Here is a 14,826-nt window from a genome sequence, read left to right as displayed (position 1 = left end):
TTCTAAAGGGAAAATAAGGCTATTATATATCTTCTATGAATATTAATAAAAGGGTAGGACTGATGGGATGATAAAACAGTGGCCAAAGTGCCATGCTGAAGTGTCCTCTTTATCTCTAGTGCCAAAATCTGTGAGAGTTTTTTCAGGGTATGTTGCCCTTGTTTCATTTGGCTGAAGCAAAGATTTTTTCAGTTTGAGATCTTAGCCCATGTAGGTGGTATTTGGCTTCAATTTGGACAAGCATTGTGTGGCTTGTTTGTTTGGTTTGGTTTATTTTTATTTATTAGGTTATCTATTAGACATAGATGAAATAGCTTAAATCTATAGGTAAAAAATAAAGTATATTGTGCTGCTCTCAGCATCAGGCCAGGTGAAATCTTTCTAAAAATCTGTCTGTTGGTTGTGTTACTCTTCACATCCCTTTGTAAGCAGATGTGTACAATGCATGATCCAGGAAATAATAGTTTTCTTACATGAAATTATTAAAGGGTTAATTGGACTGGCTTTGTGTTATTGCACAAGTACTGTCCCATAAGAAATCTTATCATAAAGCTCCCAAAAGTCATTTCTCTTAGCGACAGTTTCTTTATTATTGTCTCAGTCTCTCTTCTAGAACTGAGATTTTTAAGGAAGAAGTTGGAGGCACATCACAGTTCCCTACACAAAGATTGCCATTAACATTGCATTTTGAGTTTGGCAAAAGCATTGGCTGTATAAAAACAAGGGAACAAAGGATGACTTTTGAAATTATTTTGCCCTGGGCAGGGCTGAAAAAATAATGCTAAAACACACTAGACGTGAGTTGGTGATGTGAAATGTGGTTGCTGGATATCATTGTGAGAACTGAAGGGAAAAACTGAAGCAGTGTTTCACTGAATGTGTGAGTCTTGGCAATGCCAAATGCTCCATGGAAATCCCATGAGGATTTCCAGTGCTCTCTTGAGCTTAGGAAATGCTTGTTGTAACCTTGAGGTTGCTCTCAAGCAGAAGAGCTTAAAGAGAAAAGTGCTTTGGGTAATTCTTTGGAGAAGGTAAACCACAGTTTGCTTCTCTGAAGTTGCATAGCTGTGGGGTGTTTTATTGACAATCTTGTTTGATTCAAGGCTTTTCTCCTGGAAGTCCATTTTTTTATTACAAGGTTGTGGTGAGTTGTTATATTTGTATATATATATATACATATTATATATATATATATATATATATACACATACATACATACATACATACATATAATATATATATACACACACACACATACATATAATATATATATATACACATACATATAATATATATATATTATATATATATATACAGGAATTACAGTGATTGATTTTATTAATGTATATAATGGAAACACTAGAATTGAAGTGGAATCTTAATTTGGTCCTCTTTTGTTTATACACTATAATGTAGTCTTTAATTATGGGAATATGTAGTATTTTATTCATACAGGTGTATGTCTGATGTATCCAGAATATTCTCAGTACTTACCTCTAAGTCCTTATAGGTATTTTCTCCTAAAAAGGTTTGGTATACACCTCATAAAATCTCATACTAGTTTTCAAACTCTTGTTCCTCTTTCCTCTCAATTGCTATGTCTCTGCACACATTGAAATGATGTCAGTGTTACTTGGACAGATGCAAAACTAGGCTGACAGTACTAGAACATCTTTTTTTCCTCAGTATTCTCTTGTTTCCTTCAATGACCCCCATCCTCCTCGGTTATTGGGAATCCTGGGGCAGTGGTTGGTTTTTTAATCTATTCCAACATATGTTCTCTTCCAACACGATGCTGGTGCACATGCAAACTCTACCAGATTAAAAATGAGCACTTATCACATCTGTGTTGCTTGAGAATCACAGTGTAACCATAGGAGCTGGTAGTTATCATATACACGCTGCATTTTAATCAAACCAACAATTAATTTGGATTGTCTGCTCAAGTTTGTTATCAGTAAGGTTTTTTCTTTAATCAGTATAAATCTGAATGGTGATTTTTATCATTGCAAATGTATTTTTAAAAAAGGACTTGAGGTAATAGATAGGAAACACATTGTACAAAGCTATTAACATCATTAACTCCCAATATGCTTCAAATTCATTGTAACCTGAATTAACAATGCAGCTAATTTTTAACTTACCCGCACAAGATCTAAAATTTTAAATAAAGTACATCTGTAATATAGATATTACTCTAAATTTGCAAAATGGAAAAGCCCTCTCTGAAGCTCTCAAAATTGTGCCTGTCCTCTTCCAACTGCTCATGAAAGTTTCACAGCTTGGCAAGTCCCCTCAGCCTTTTGGCCTGGCTGGTCATAGAAATGAAATCTCTGTGGCCAGAAATGACAATTGGCTGCTGGTTATTTTATCACTTTTTTTAAAGCAGTCTAAGCCAAGCTGCCTCTTTCCTTTCAATTCAAGCTTTTCTCATTGTATAGCATGCCTTCTTAAACAAAAAACCTCCCAATTTTTGGTCAGTTGTAGAAATTTTTAGATTTTTACTCTTAAGGTGGGGTTGCAATTCAAGGAAACTCTTCTCTGGCTCATTATGTAGAAGGAATCTGGACAAGTTCTGCCACAAATTTAAGCCACATCAAGCAGCATAAACTGCTGTAGCAGGGGAATGCCCAAAGTGAACATTGTTCTTTCCTCAAAGAATATTCACAGATCACCCCATAGGAGTTTAATTTAAATGGGGTGTATTCATAGAGGCTTTTAAGCTGCCTCTACCTAATAACAGGTTATGCCTATTACTCTGGTGGATTCTGAGCAGAAACCAGCAGGCAGTTGTGACTTAGCACAAAGCTAAATATTTTAATTTGTTTTTAATGTCTATTTTATAGGTGAACTGTGTGTAGATGGTCATCGTGCTGCACAATGTAGAAATTCCTTCTCCCTGGATTAAGCTTCAAGTTAGGCAAATAAACTTGGGCAGAAATGTAAACTACCTCTTTCTCCTAGGGAATGGCAAGACCTGGAAGATCCAGATCAGAGTGAGCTGTGAGAGGGCAGCTTGCATCTCCACTCCAGCAGTCCAGGCATTGAGATCTGCAGCTGGTAGCCAAGGCAAGCAGTTGGATAGCCAGGGCTGTGGATTTCTCACAGCTCACACAGTTCTCGTGCTGGTACCCTGTTGTTACAGCTCAAGACTAAGCTACAGACTTCCCTCGACATCAGAGGAAATATTTACATCAGGTTGAAGTTCTGCAGCTGTTTCCAGGCATAATATCTCTGCAGTCCCATTCTCCAGTGCCAGCTGGTTCTTACTTCATGAGCTCAGACACAGCTTTGTGGGCAAAGGCTGTTCCAGAAAATTGTTGCTCTGGAAGTCACTATTCACTCCATGTCTTGCAGTCACCACAAGAGATCTGGAAATGCAGAGACAAGCAGTGGTTGTTTCCATGGCTGCTCTCATGAATCATTCAAGCAGGAATGTTCCAGGGTGTCACAGGAGCTGGCCTGAAAGCTGCCTCTGCTTGGCAATCCCACGTCAGATAAAACTGGCCCGTGGTTTGTGCTGATGTGCTGAGAATCATTTCACCTGCTTTGAGGGTGTTGAGGAGCTGGGATGTTGATCTCTGGATGCAAACAGCAGTCGGTTCTCCCTGGCTTCTGTTTCTATGCCCTCCTGCCACCAACCCCAGGAATGCCTGAGGCAGGATGTAAGGAAGATGGGGATGGGTTGGCTGGTTGTACAGCTGTGCTCCAGTATGTGTGGGGGAAATGGAGGCACAGGAAGCTCTCAGAACCTTGGGTGTTCTGAGAGGCTCAGAGGTAGAGATGGATACAAAGTTCAACCTAAGACCTTGGAAAAGCCTTGAAGATTTGGAGCAGAAAAGCTACACAGACATGAAGCAAAAATGTGGGTTTATGGTTTAAGCAGAAATATGTTTTAAGCAAGTAGAAATATGCTTTATATAAGAGAAAAAATTTTGAGCAAGATAGAAAAATTTTAAAGTTTAGCAACAGAACTTGTAATAGAGTTAGTAGGAAGCTTAAGCTGTAGCAATGTAAATTTGTGTAGTGTTATATGATTGGATAAGAAAAGCTGCATTGTGGTAGTCATTTAATGTGAGAAAATTAATGATTGGTTTTAAATGTTATTAGCAAGCTTTGTAGAAGTAGTTGATTGGCTCAGAAATTAAGAAAAGGCATTGTAATTAGAATTAAGACAGCTTCTAATACAATGGCGTTGGATGTAACAGCTTTAATGTCTCAGCCTCTCGTGAGACTGATAATAAAACACCTTTTGCAATGTCTCTCAGTTGTCCCTGTCTCAACAATCCCAACAAGAGAGCATCCTCCTTCCTGCCCCTCCTTCATGTCCTCACCTGACTTAGTTTGGAAAGGCCAGTTACAGCAAAGGTTTGTCTTAAATCTCACACAGACAAGCTTTTGGATGAATAAATCAACCTCTTGTGACTTTCTCAACCTGTGGTTTTCACGAGTCGTGGCAATGACATTTGAGGCTTCATTCACGGGTTTAAAGGATCTCATCCTACAGACTCAGCCCTCTGAAGTGATCATTTACATGTGCTGCCTTGTTTCTGTGTGTTTTGAGTTCTGCTCTGACACTGATTCTTGTCATTTCCTTAGGCAATATCATAGATAGGTTTCTCTGTAAATTACTTGGGACCCGAGAAACTGATGGTGACTGTATGATAGCAAATAAGATGTTCCCTGTCATTGAATTTCTCCTGTATACTGGAAATTTGCAGTTCTTGAAACACTAAAAACTATTTAAGCCCTTTTCCCTCTCAGTATTAACCTGATGTGTGGAAACACCTCCTAGAGCTGTGTGTCCAAGAGCATGATCATAATGATTCTGTGTTGTTTGTTGGGTTTTTTTTAATGAGCTTTTCCGTGCTCCAAAAATCAGACGTAAGAATTTTGTAGAAGGGACTTTCTTGACCTCTACTCAACAAATTTTTATATGGCAATAAATAAAACTTTAAGTTGATAATAATCAGAAAATGTTTGCAGTGTTGTAACCAAAAGAGGACAATGGCATCCTAAGGTAATAACTAGTTCAAAAGGTTAACTCCCTTAAAGTAATGATGCTTTTTCCAGCCATAACAATAGTATGTCTTTCATTCTGCCAGTTTTAATATAGTCTGAAAGGATAACTTAAGTCCAAGTCAACAAAGTTTTGCATAATAAAGTTCCTAATTAATTTCTCACTCATTTGAATAACATAACCTGAATATCAATACTTTTTTATTTGTACAAAAGTTTGTTTTTTCCTCACCAATATTCCATTAGTAAGGAAAGTATTTTCTTTAACAGATGCAGAGAACCCCCTTTTCTCCACCTCTCCATACAGAAAAATAACATATCTGTACTCTAACCAATAAAGAATACTCTGTAGATAAATTCATACCATAGCAATGCAGCATAAGGATTCCATTAATGCTTTTGTGATATTATCAAGCAAGAAAAGGCAAAATGGATCCACGACTCTTACTCTGCTCAGCCTGTAATGAAGCAATGTTGTAGCAGCTGCTGTATTTTTCTTTTTTTTTCTTGTAGTCATTGGTGTACTGTGGAAGCTATAAAAAAATAAAAAATAAAAAATTCCTGACCTTTCCTTTTTTATTTTTCTGTCTCTATTTTTTTTTTGATTTTATTTTAAAGAACAGTCAGCTTCCTTTTGTTACTATTGTGATGTACTTTTCCCCTACCAACTCCAAGAGCAATATGGAAATTACTAATATGACAGAGAAATATGAGCTTTACACTGTAGAAAATGTGGCTGTAGCAATATATCAGAGAAATTATTGAATGTTATCGGTCATAGCACAATTTATTATTTTACCAGCGCGCTGTGAAAAGTTGCTCAGCCAACTCAAAGCTTTCCTACTGTATTAGTGCTGCCTGGGAGTTTAACTGGTAGCACTTTGCTAAATGCAAGCACAGTAATTATTTGCACATCAGGCCCTCAGATTCCCCCCTCCCCACCCCAGCCCATCATCCTAACACAGCGTACGCACGAGAATTTGATTTACCTCTTTTTATTTTGGGCTTTGTGTGGTAAGGTTTTCACAGAGAAAAGATGGCTGAAAGATATAAGGGAGGGCTGAGGATTTGGAAACTGCTCTGCTCTGCACTTTGTGCGTGCTCCCCGCCAAACTCACGTGTAGCTCTCATTAATGCTAATGGGATTTAATACATGCTGCAAGAGGAAAAATATCCTCATTTATTTTGCACTGAATCGAGTGGGTAGCAAAAGTGCTGTATTGACAACTCTGGAGCCCTCTATTTATCCAAAAGAACAGGCAGTGTCAGAATAAGTTCCTCTTACAACTTTGGTGTCTCAATCCTCTTGTGGAAGGAGCTCTGGAGGAGGGCGATGAGTTTAGTGGCACACAGGCAATACTTTGACTTTTTTCAGTATGATTGAATGATAATGGTAACTTTAAGATGTCTCCTGCTATGCATGTGTGTATAATTGTCAGGAAAAAAAACCCCAAAACCCTCTATATAAACTTCTCGCAGTAGTTTTATTAAGCTAAAAACATTGGAAAAAAAAATGAGCAGGAGGTTCTTTATTAGGATTAAGACAATATTGTGCTATTTTGATTGAGATGAAATTAGGTACAATTATATGAAGTTTAACATGCAGAAAGTCACATTTCATGGAAAATTTTGAGTTCTTTCAGAGAAGAGGATTTGAGTTGGCTTGGCCTTTTATGGAAAACTCTTATTTACCTGTTTATTTTTACTATTATCCTGACTCGTCTAAACTTGATGGATTGACATTATTTCCATTGAACAGACAAGGAGGCTCACTTCAGCTTTATAAATCACACCCAATCCAAGACTTTACCTCATTATTTTGTTCTTTGACATCATTCCCTGACAGCAGAACCCTGGGTGGAGTCTGGCTGGCCTCACACATCTTCCTCCAGCATCTTTGTGTGATGATCTATGTAAAACACATTTCAGCACAAGCAGCTGTCAATTGCTTTGCAGGAACTTCCTGTGCACTAATGAAGAGTTTCAGGATTGAGCATTATTGCTTTCCCCACTTTGGGCTAGAGGAGAAGGCTTTTGAAGAATAAAACTTGCTGGAGAAGGAGTCAGAGCATGCATGATACCATCAAGCACGTTGAAAATCGAGGCTGATTGACTTGGCTCGGGTTCTAAAACCTTCTGGACTTCAGAATTTGAGTCCTACTACCAAGGAATTCCTTGTTGAACGTGTGTCTAGGACACCTTAAGGTTTTCACTACCCTGGTCTTCCTTTATCCTTTGTTATTTCAGTAATGCCACCTCGTTTCTCATTTAAACCCACCCACCACTGGGTTGGAACTTTTATGGATGCATTTTTTAAGCCTCATGCTGGTGCCTAAGGAAAAATCTCTGACTTCTACAGTCTCATTCTAACAGATGTAAGCTCTTTTCACCTTCAGGTGCTTAGTATAAAATGGCCCCTATGGAACAAAAAGCTTGAGTTTTCATGTTGTCCAAGCTGTTGTCTCAAAAGTGGATTGAGGTAAGCACAAAAAAAAGGAATCATCTTGAAGTTGACACAATCCTTGGGAGTTCTGAAGGCATCTTGCAAAACCTAAATCAAATATTAATTAATGTTTTCATCCTATTTTGTGTCATACCAAATAAGTGGTTGATGCTTAGGTTGTAGGCAAAAGGTATTGGAAAAGGAAAATGGTAATATAAAACTAAGGTGTGTTTTGGGAGTTGGACATGAGCTTTTCCTTTAAATATTTTTCTGTAATGTTGCAGTTTCTTGTTATTTGTGTCATTAAATCAGCCTGCAGATGCCAGGAAGGAGGCCTCATTCTGAAACCTATGTTTTGGTTGGTTTTCTTTTTGTTTTTTTTTTTTTGTTTGTTTGTTTTGGTGGTTTTTTGTTTGTTTTGTTTTTGTTTTAGTTTTGTTGGTTTTGGTTTTTTTTTTTGTTCTTTGGTTTTATTTTGAGGGCCATCTCACCCTGTATTTGAACTGGATCCTTGCTGATACTAAAGATGAGTCCAGCTAAGCTCCATTTCCAATACATAATTCAACAATAATAAAAAAAAATAAAAAATTATGATTTCATGTGAGAAAAATGTGAACAGAATTCAGACTAGCAGTGCAAGGCTTGTTTGCAAGGCTTTTTAACTCAGCTAAACAGTTCACTTCTATTCCACAATTTATTTAATTAATGTTCATTTCATTAGTAGGGATCTATCTTGGCCATCCACCATTATACAGTAAATTGCTTTAATGAATTCTGTGATTCTCTCAAAATTCCCAGTCAGATGAGAGGTCCTGCTAATGTAATAAGTCAAGAAAGTACAGCTTTGGAGATTCATTAGATTTTATTTCTTGTGAATTGTCTCTGGAAAATCTCTGAAAGCAGTGCAATGGTCAAAAGGAGCCATTAGTAGACCTGATTGTTAGAGATGTCCAGAAAGAACAAAGTTTAGTTTGGTTTTGAAATTCATTAGTACACTGCTGATCTTTGTTTTGTTATGAAGCTATTTTATTTGTTGGTTTTGTGAGTTTGTTTTTTTTTTTTTTTAATTTCTTTTTTATTATGGTCAAAATTCCTTTAAAATAGGCTGTCAATGCCTGAACTTAATTTTTAGCTTAAGTCAAATGACAGAGGAGCAAGGAGTGCTCCAAGTCCACAAAAGGTGACTACTAAATCTGTCATGTTTTCCAATTCCTTCCAGTACACACTGCAAGTACAGTTTTGTCTGTCCTGCTCTCTCCCTGGTAACTCTCCCTTTCTTTAAGCTCTTTGATACTTCTCATTCATAGGACAGTAGAATGATGTTACAATAATTTCCCTTCAGCAGCAGGAGACACACTGCTGTATATTATGCCCTTTAGCTAAAAGAAAAATTGATTCTGTCATGTATACATTTATATCTCATCTATTTATTTTTTATTTTTTTTTTTGAGGAAATTTTTAACTTTCCTTATGAGGCTGAGGTAGAAAATAATAAACTATTGAGATATAAGACATGGTTCTCTCATCTTGGGAAGACTGTCCATCTTGAGAAACAGGAAATTCAGAAGCAAAGCTAAATAGTGATTGGAGCTCTAGACAGGTCTTCTTTTCTACAAAAAAATGTCCAGTTACATTTGTGGAGAAGGTTTTCTTAAAAAAAAAAAATAAATAAATTAACTGAATGCAGCATGTCAAGCCTTTGGAGTGTCTTACTATCTGAATCCTGAAATTTGGGGAAAACATATCTTCACAAACAGCTGAATTTTAATCCATGTGCTGTTAAAAGGTTTATTATCTTCAGATAGGGCTACATTCTCTCTAGCAGCAGGAGTGCCTTTTGCTTAATTCACTGGGCTAATCAAGCATCTGCCTTCCATTCCTGGACTGTCCTGTGTGATCTTTGCTATCTCAAAGCCTGTTTCCTTCAGCTTTCAATTTGAAAAACTGTGATAATAGTGGCTTTGCCTCACCAAAGTGGAAGAAAAAATATAGAATGATGATGCACATAGAGTTTGTAGCACAGAGCGCCCCATAAATTCTGCAGAAAACCAAATGTAGGCTGCTTTTCAGTGTCTTCATCCAAAAAGGTGGTCCAAAGATTTGTGTTAAAAGTTGGAGTTAATAATGTGTTTTTCAAATCAAAGTGATGAGTACTCATGGGGTGTTGAACATTGACCAGCTTCCTACATAAAAAGGGACCAAAAGTAAATAAAACACTAATTTATTTTAAAAAAAGCCATTTTCTTGAGTTACATTACAAAGCACATAAAAATCAATTATTTTGGGTAAAAATCCACTGGTTTTGGTTGGGTTTTCTGTTTTGTTTTGTTTTTTGTTCGTTTGGTTGGTTTAGTTTGGTTTGGTTTGGTTTGGTTTGGGTTTTCTTTGCAAATGAAACAAAATACTTTTGGTGTGATAACTTTTAGCCCAGTCTTAGATTCAAATAAATTTAAAAATCCCTTTTGGGGATGTAAAAATGATGGTCTGTGACCAAACACCCTGTTTTATACACCATGCTCCTGATTGAAAAATGTTATTAAAGTTTTTATTACCAGCTCTATAATTCTGATATTCCTGTTTTGCCATTTTTCTTTTCAAGTGTAGATATCAATGTTCCTACATTTGTCATGTGAAAGATATGGGCTCACTGTAACAGCTTGTTCCAAGTTAAAATCTTTATTTCTAAGCCTTTTTCAATTAATTCCATAGTCATAATCTTAAATTGAAAGTGAGGTAAATATGTGGGGTTTTTTTCCCAATATTTGTATTGCAAAGAGAATTTGCAATAATTTTCTGCTCTGACAGAGAAAGAAGCTACTGGACACCGAGGCTGAAAAAATGAATTTGGTAACTCTGAAGCAAAATTGATCAGAATAGGGAAATTTAGAATACATCTTTAGGTGGAAAATCTAACCAAACTCAGAAAATTTGATATTGCCAATACTCTTAGGATTCAATTGTAATTTCTGAGGGTGATGTCTCACATTCCATTCCCCTTGGTGGTCTAGATAAATTGCATTTCCTGGGATTCCACACAGCTTCTTGTCATATGGAAGAAAAATCTGAAAAAGTGAGTGTTCCAGACCACTGCCCACTGTGGGAAGTTGTAACCTGGATAATATCCAGTCCAGGCTGTCTGATCGATGTCAGAGACACCTCTTGCAAAATCAAGATTCACTTAAAGGAAAAAAAAAAACCCAAAACCCTCACCCTAAAAACTTTAAAGTGTATTTTCATTAACTATTTTTCAATAGTAAATTTCATCCTCTATAATGAGGGATAAATGGGGAAAACAGATAGAGTGAAAGGACTAAGAATATTTGTATATATGAATATGTGGGTAAATACATGCTTTCCTAAAATGAAACTCTTTTTGTTATAACAACAAAGGAAACGGATTCTGGGAAGAGAGATTTCTCTGATCCAGAGACAAATCCTTATTTCAGGATAGGTTCTATCCTCTTAACTTATATCAGGACAATGTGTGTCCCTGGACTGAAAATCCCCAGTTATCTTTCCTTTTCTACTCTTTTTTATTTTTAATAGTAGCACTTCATATTACCTATAAAGAAAAGTGAACCGAGTTTTTTCAAGAACACGTGTTTGATTATTTCATCTTAGTATGTTAAACTTTAAAAAGTGTTTTAGAATTAATTCATTGTGGAACCCTGAGGCTAAGAACCACATGTCACAGGTAACCAAATTAGAAGTCCATGGGTTATGAGATCACAAGCCCCTAGAGAAATATTTAGTGGTATGTTTACTTAATATCAAACAGCATGTGAAGTTTATTTATTAATATGCCTGCAGGTTTCTCTCTAATCCCACTTCTCAAAGATGCTCACACATAGATAGGAAAGCCAGGAGGGGGTGAATTGCCCTGGTGCTATTTCCATCTAATAGAATAATATATCTGTTAAAGAAAAAAGTTAGGGTACATGCAGTACATACCTTCCTGACCTTGACCAAATGTGAAGTCCTGGTTTACACAGGAGCCTGTCATGTGCTGTTTACAGACAGCAGAAAAGCACATGCACAGCAACTTCCTCATAGGATTATGAATCTTTAAGGAAGAAGAAAATTCATTTTTTAACATAGTCAGAAGAGCAATTACTCTCAGCTAAGCAATGAGAAAACAATTCACCCACCCTTCCTCACACCGTGCTGCGGCAGTAGAGCCCAGTGGGAGGAGTTCTGCAGGAAGGATTTCTTCTCCCTGCTCCTTTCTGATGGTGGTGCAGCTCCAGTCACCATTCCTGTCCCAGCCAGAGGCAGCAAATGGAGGACCTGGTTGGTTCCACCTGTGTTGAGGGGCCAGGCATTGCTGTCTGTTCACCCCCACCACCTGCTGGATGTCACCCCCAGCCCTCCCAGACCTGGGAGCTGTGTTCTGCACAGATATAATGCTTGTGAGGTGCAGCATTATATCCACCTGCATTGGGCTTGTCTCTCCTGCCCAGAACCCCCTGGGTATTCCTGTACCAAGGTCAGAGTGCTGCTCCACAGCTCTTGGTTGTACTCCCAGACCTGCCACTAACCCCCTGATTTTTATGTGTGCCTCTGTATCACAGCAACACTAACATTTACCTCCTTAATGAAGCATTTTAGGATTTACTGGCAAATATTTGTAGGTAACTGCAAGAGGTACCAGCTAGTTTATCACACTGCTGAAGTACTGGGAAGGATTGCTTGTGTTTTCCAGAGTCACTTTAGCCTTCTGGATCATTTAGTGTCCTATTTATGCACTAGATAAAACATTAGACCTAGGCACTGTTGGGAAAAAAAAACCCAAAAAACATTGCATCAATGCTATCCTCGTGCAATCTATGCAGTACATCACTACCTTAAATGTTAATAGGCAACTGCCTGGATTTCCTCTGAGTTTATAATTATTAAACTCATAATAAACCTGAAAATTAAAGGCAAGAGAGGTATTTATATGCTCTTGTTAAAATGTCAAGGCTTGAGAAAGTTTTAGAAAACGCTGAGCTCTTTGTCTTCTGTGTCAAGGGCTATTACCAGAGTAGGAGCAGAGACAATCTGGACACCTGCAATCTTCAGACAGATTCCATCAAGCTCCTATCTGTTAGAAGCTGCAGTGCTTGCATTTGGATTCGATATCTAACAATAATGTGGTATTTTATAAACATTAGTGGGCCTGATTTTGCACTGGTCAGCACAGGTAAAAAATAGGTACTTTTGGAAAACAAATAAAAAAGGAATTGGAACTGTCTCGATAAATAGTGCAAATTGTAAATTTCCCAAAGATGCAGTCTTTTGCTCAGGAATAAGAAAATAAAGCTGGCAATTACAATATTGAGGAATTGCACAAGCTGCTTCTGCAGTTAAGGCCTAATATTTACTTGACAATACCTTTATATTATTATATATAGCATTATGTCCTTTTAATACATAAAATTGCAATTTCTCCTTTCTGTTGCATTAGAAAAAAAGAAAAATCACTTGCTATCTCTGTAAATGGAGTAAACCCAGGCATTTTCTGACTCTTTATATCAATGATTATCTTAATACTTCTATTGATAATGCTTTAAAGATATAAGTGGAATATCCATGTTAGGAGAAGTAGAGGAACTTGGTTGAAGTCTGGAAACTGATCTTCACAAGCCAGTTTCACAATCTGTTTTTTTGGTATGACCTTGACTGAGGGATATGCTCCCTCTTTTTCCTCAGGCCAGTTCCCTAAAACCACAGATGTAGGAAATATTAAAGTTCAGAAACATGATTTCAAGGAATACAGCAATTTGTGCCTCTGAAACCCCATTTTGATGAAAGAGATCATTGTTCTATTGTGAAACACCTGTTTCAGGGTGTCATTTTTGGCAAGGAAGCTCAGGGAATATTGGTGTTTAACATTTTCCATGTTTTACCTCAACTACAGAACTTGGTTCCAAAGAGTATTGTCTTTCATCCCCAAATACTTTGTAAGTGACAAACACATATTTTTGAGCTGAATAGTGAAAGCCAGACAGACATAACCACATTTAGCTATTTGAAGAGGTGAACTGCTTTTCAGAAAAGATACTTTTGGATTTTTTTGTAAAAAAACTGTGACTGCTGAGAGTATTTTGAATATTTAAACTCAGTGTCAATGCACATGAATTCGAAGTAGGATTTGTTCATGTGTAATTGTAGAGTAAAATGTGGCTGAATCACCAGCTATAACTTAGTTATTATAGTGTAAAAAGTTGAAGGGATACAGTTGTAAAGACTTTCTTATCTTCCACAATTCATCTTCTCACACAAATCTGGTTTAATTTTTGTTTACCATTGTCTTTGTAGTGTGCTCTGTGAAGTATATACTTTTTAATGTGGTTTCTATTTTTCCTTATAATTTGTGATTCTTTCTGGGTTTTGATGAGTTTGCAGGGGTTTGCAAATCTATCTTGTAATAGTTATTGATTATTGTGCACCTCACTGCATTTGTTATTAGGTGAAGTCTGGTTTCAATAAAAGGAAGTGAGGGTAAAGGCATTTGCACAGATCTGATCCATAGGTGAATGAAATGCCTCTAAACTTTTCCTCCACTAAAGTGGAGCCCAGTTGGTGCCATGGTTTACCAACATTTTCTGTTTATTTTTGTGACTATTCTGTTAAAAAACATGAGATTGTGTTTGCTTTTACTCAGCACATATCTACCCCAACAAGAAAAATGGGATTCTTGCCAACACTTTCCCTGTGGTGTCATCAGAAGTGGTGCTCCAGTTTTGGGGTTGCAGATATGGACTGAGGTGATTTTATGTCAGCTGGCTCCTGGACAGACAGGTCACAGGCAGAACAGGCAACTGGTCTCCAGAATTGTGATTTATGATTTGTTTGTGATTTGTCTTTCAGTTACTGATGTGGCTGCATGGCTTAATCCATTGGTTGTTCTGGATTTGCACAGGAAGTGGATTTAGGAGCTGCACTTCAGACTGGGATGCCTGCATTGCATCAGCTTCTAAGGAGTTAGAATGAAAACCTATTATTCACAATAAATTAAATTTCTAATGAAAGCAAAAGGATCAGTCTTGAGAAGAAACAATTCAGATTTTTTTTATTTTTGGTGAAGGAGGTAGGAGAGCTCCTTTTATCTTTTGTTTTTACATTACCTAGACCATCTAGAGCATGTCATGTGTGATCTAGGGTGGATGCTTCAGAAAAAAAACCTTACAGATCTCAAAACTCTATTTGAGCTTGTATGTGTAGACAGACTTAGTTTGCAAATAGAATCTGTCTCAAGGAACTCTCAGCATAATTTCTAGCTGTCAAGCACCAGTATTTAGGCCCCTTAGATGTTCTGGAATTTCCATTTCTGTGAGAAATTTCAGCATTTCTACAATAATGCAAGAATATTGCTTTATGTT

At 37.1% G+C, this 14,826-nt stretch overlaps 1 long non-coding RNA gene across 1 annotated transcript in view; it reads right to left on the bottom strand.

Annotated features, from left to right (window-relative positions):
- Window positions 1-2,838: 2,838 nt before the first annotated feature.
- Window positions 2,839-14,826, bottom strand: part of LOC111928546 (uncharacterized) — a 36,207-nt gene continuing 24,219 nt past the window's right edge. Inside the window, exons 4-6 of the long non-coding RNA XR_002864172.2 lie at window positions 11,414-11,525; window positions 6,830-6,928; window positions 2,839-5,552 (exon numbers count right to left, since the gene is read on the bottom strand). This is a non-coding gene — a long non-coding RNA (uncharacterized LOC111928546). The remainder of the gene's footprint in view (window positions 5,553-6,829; window positions 6,929-11,413; window positions 11,526-14,826) is intronic.

This window comes from Cyanistes caeruleus, chromosome 4, assembly GCF_971803275.1.
Source record: "Cyanistes caeruleus chromosome 4, bCyaCae1.hap1.1, whole genome shotgun sequence".
NCBI lineage: Eukaryota > Metazoa > Chordata > Aves > Passeriformes > Paridae > Cyanistes > Cyanistes caeruleus.
The sequence above is the reverse complement of the archived record's forward strand: the minus strand, read 5'-3'. Positions and strand labels throughout refer to the sequence as shown.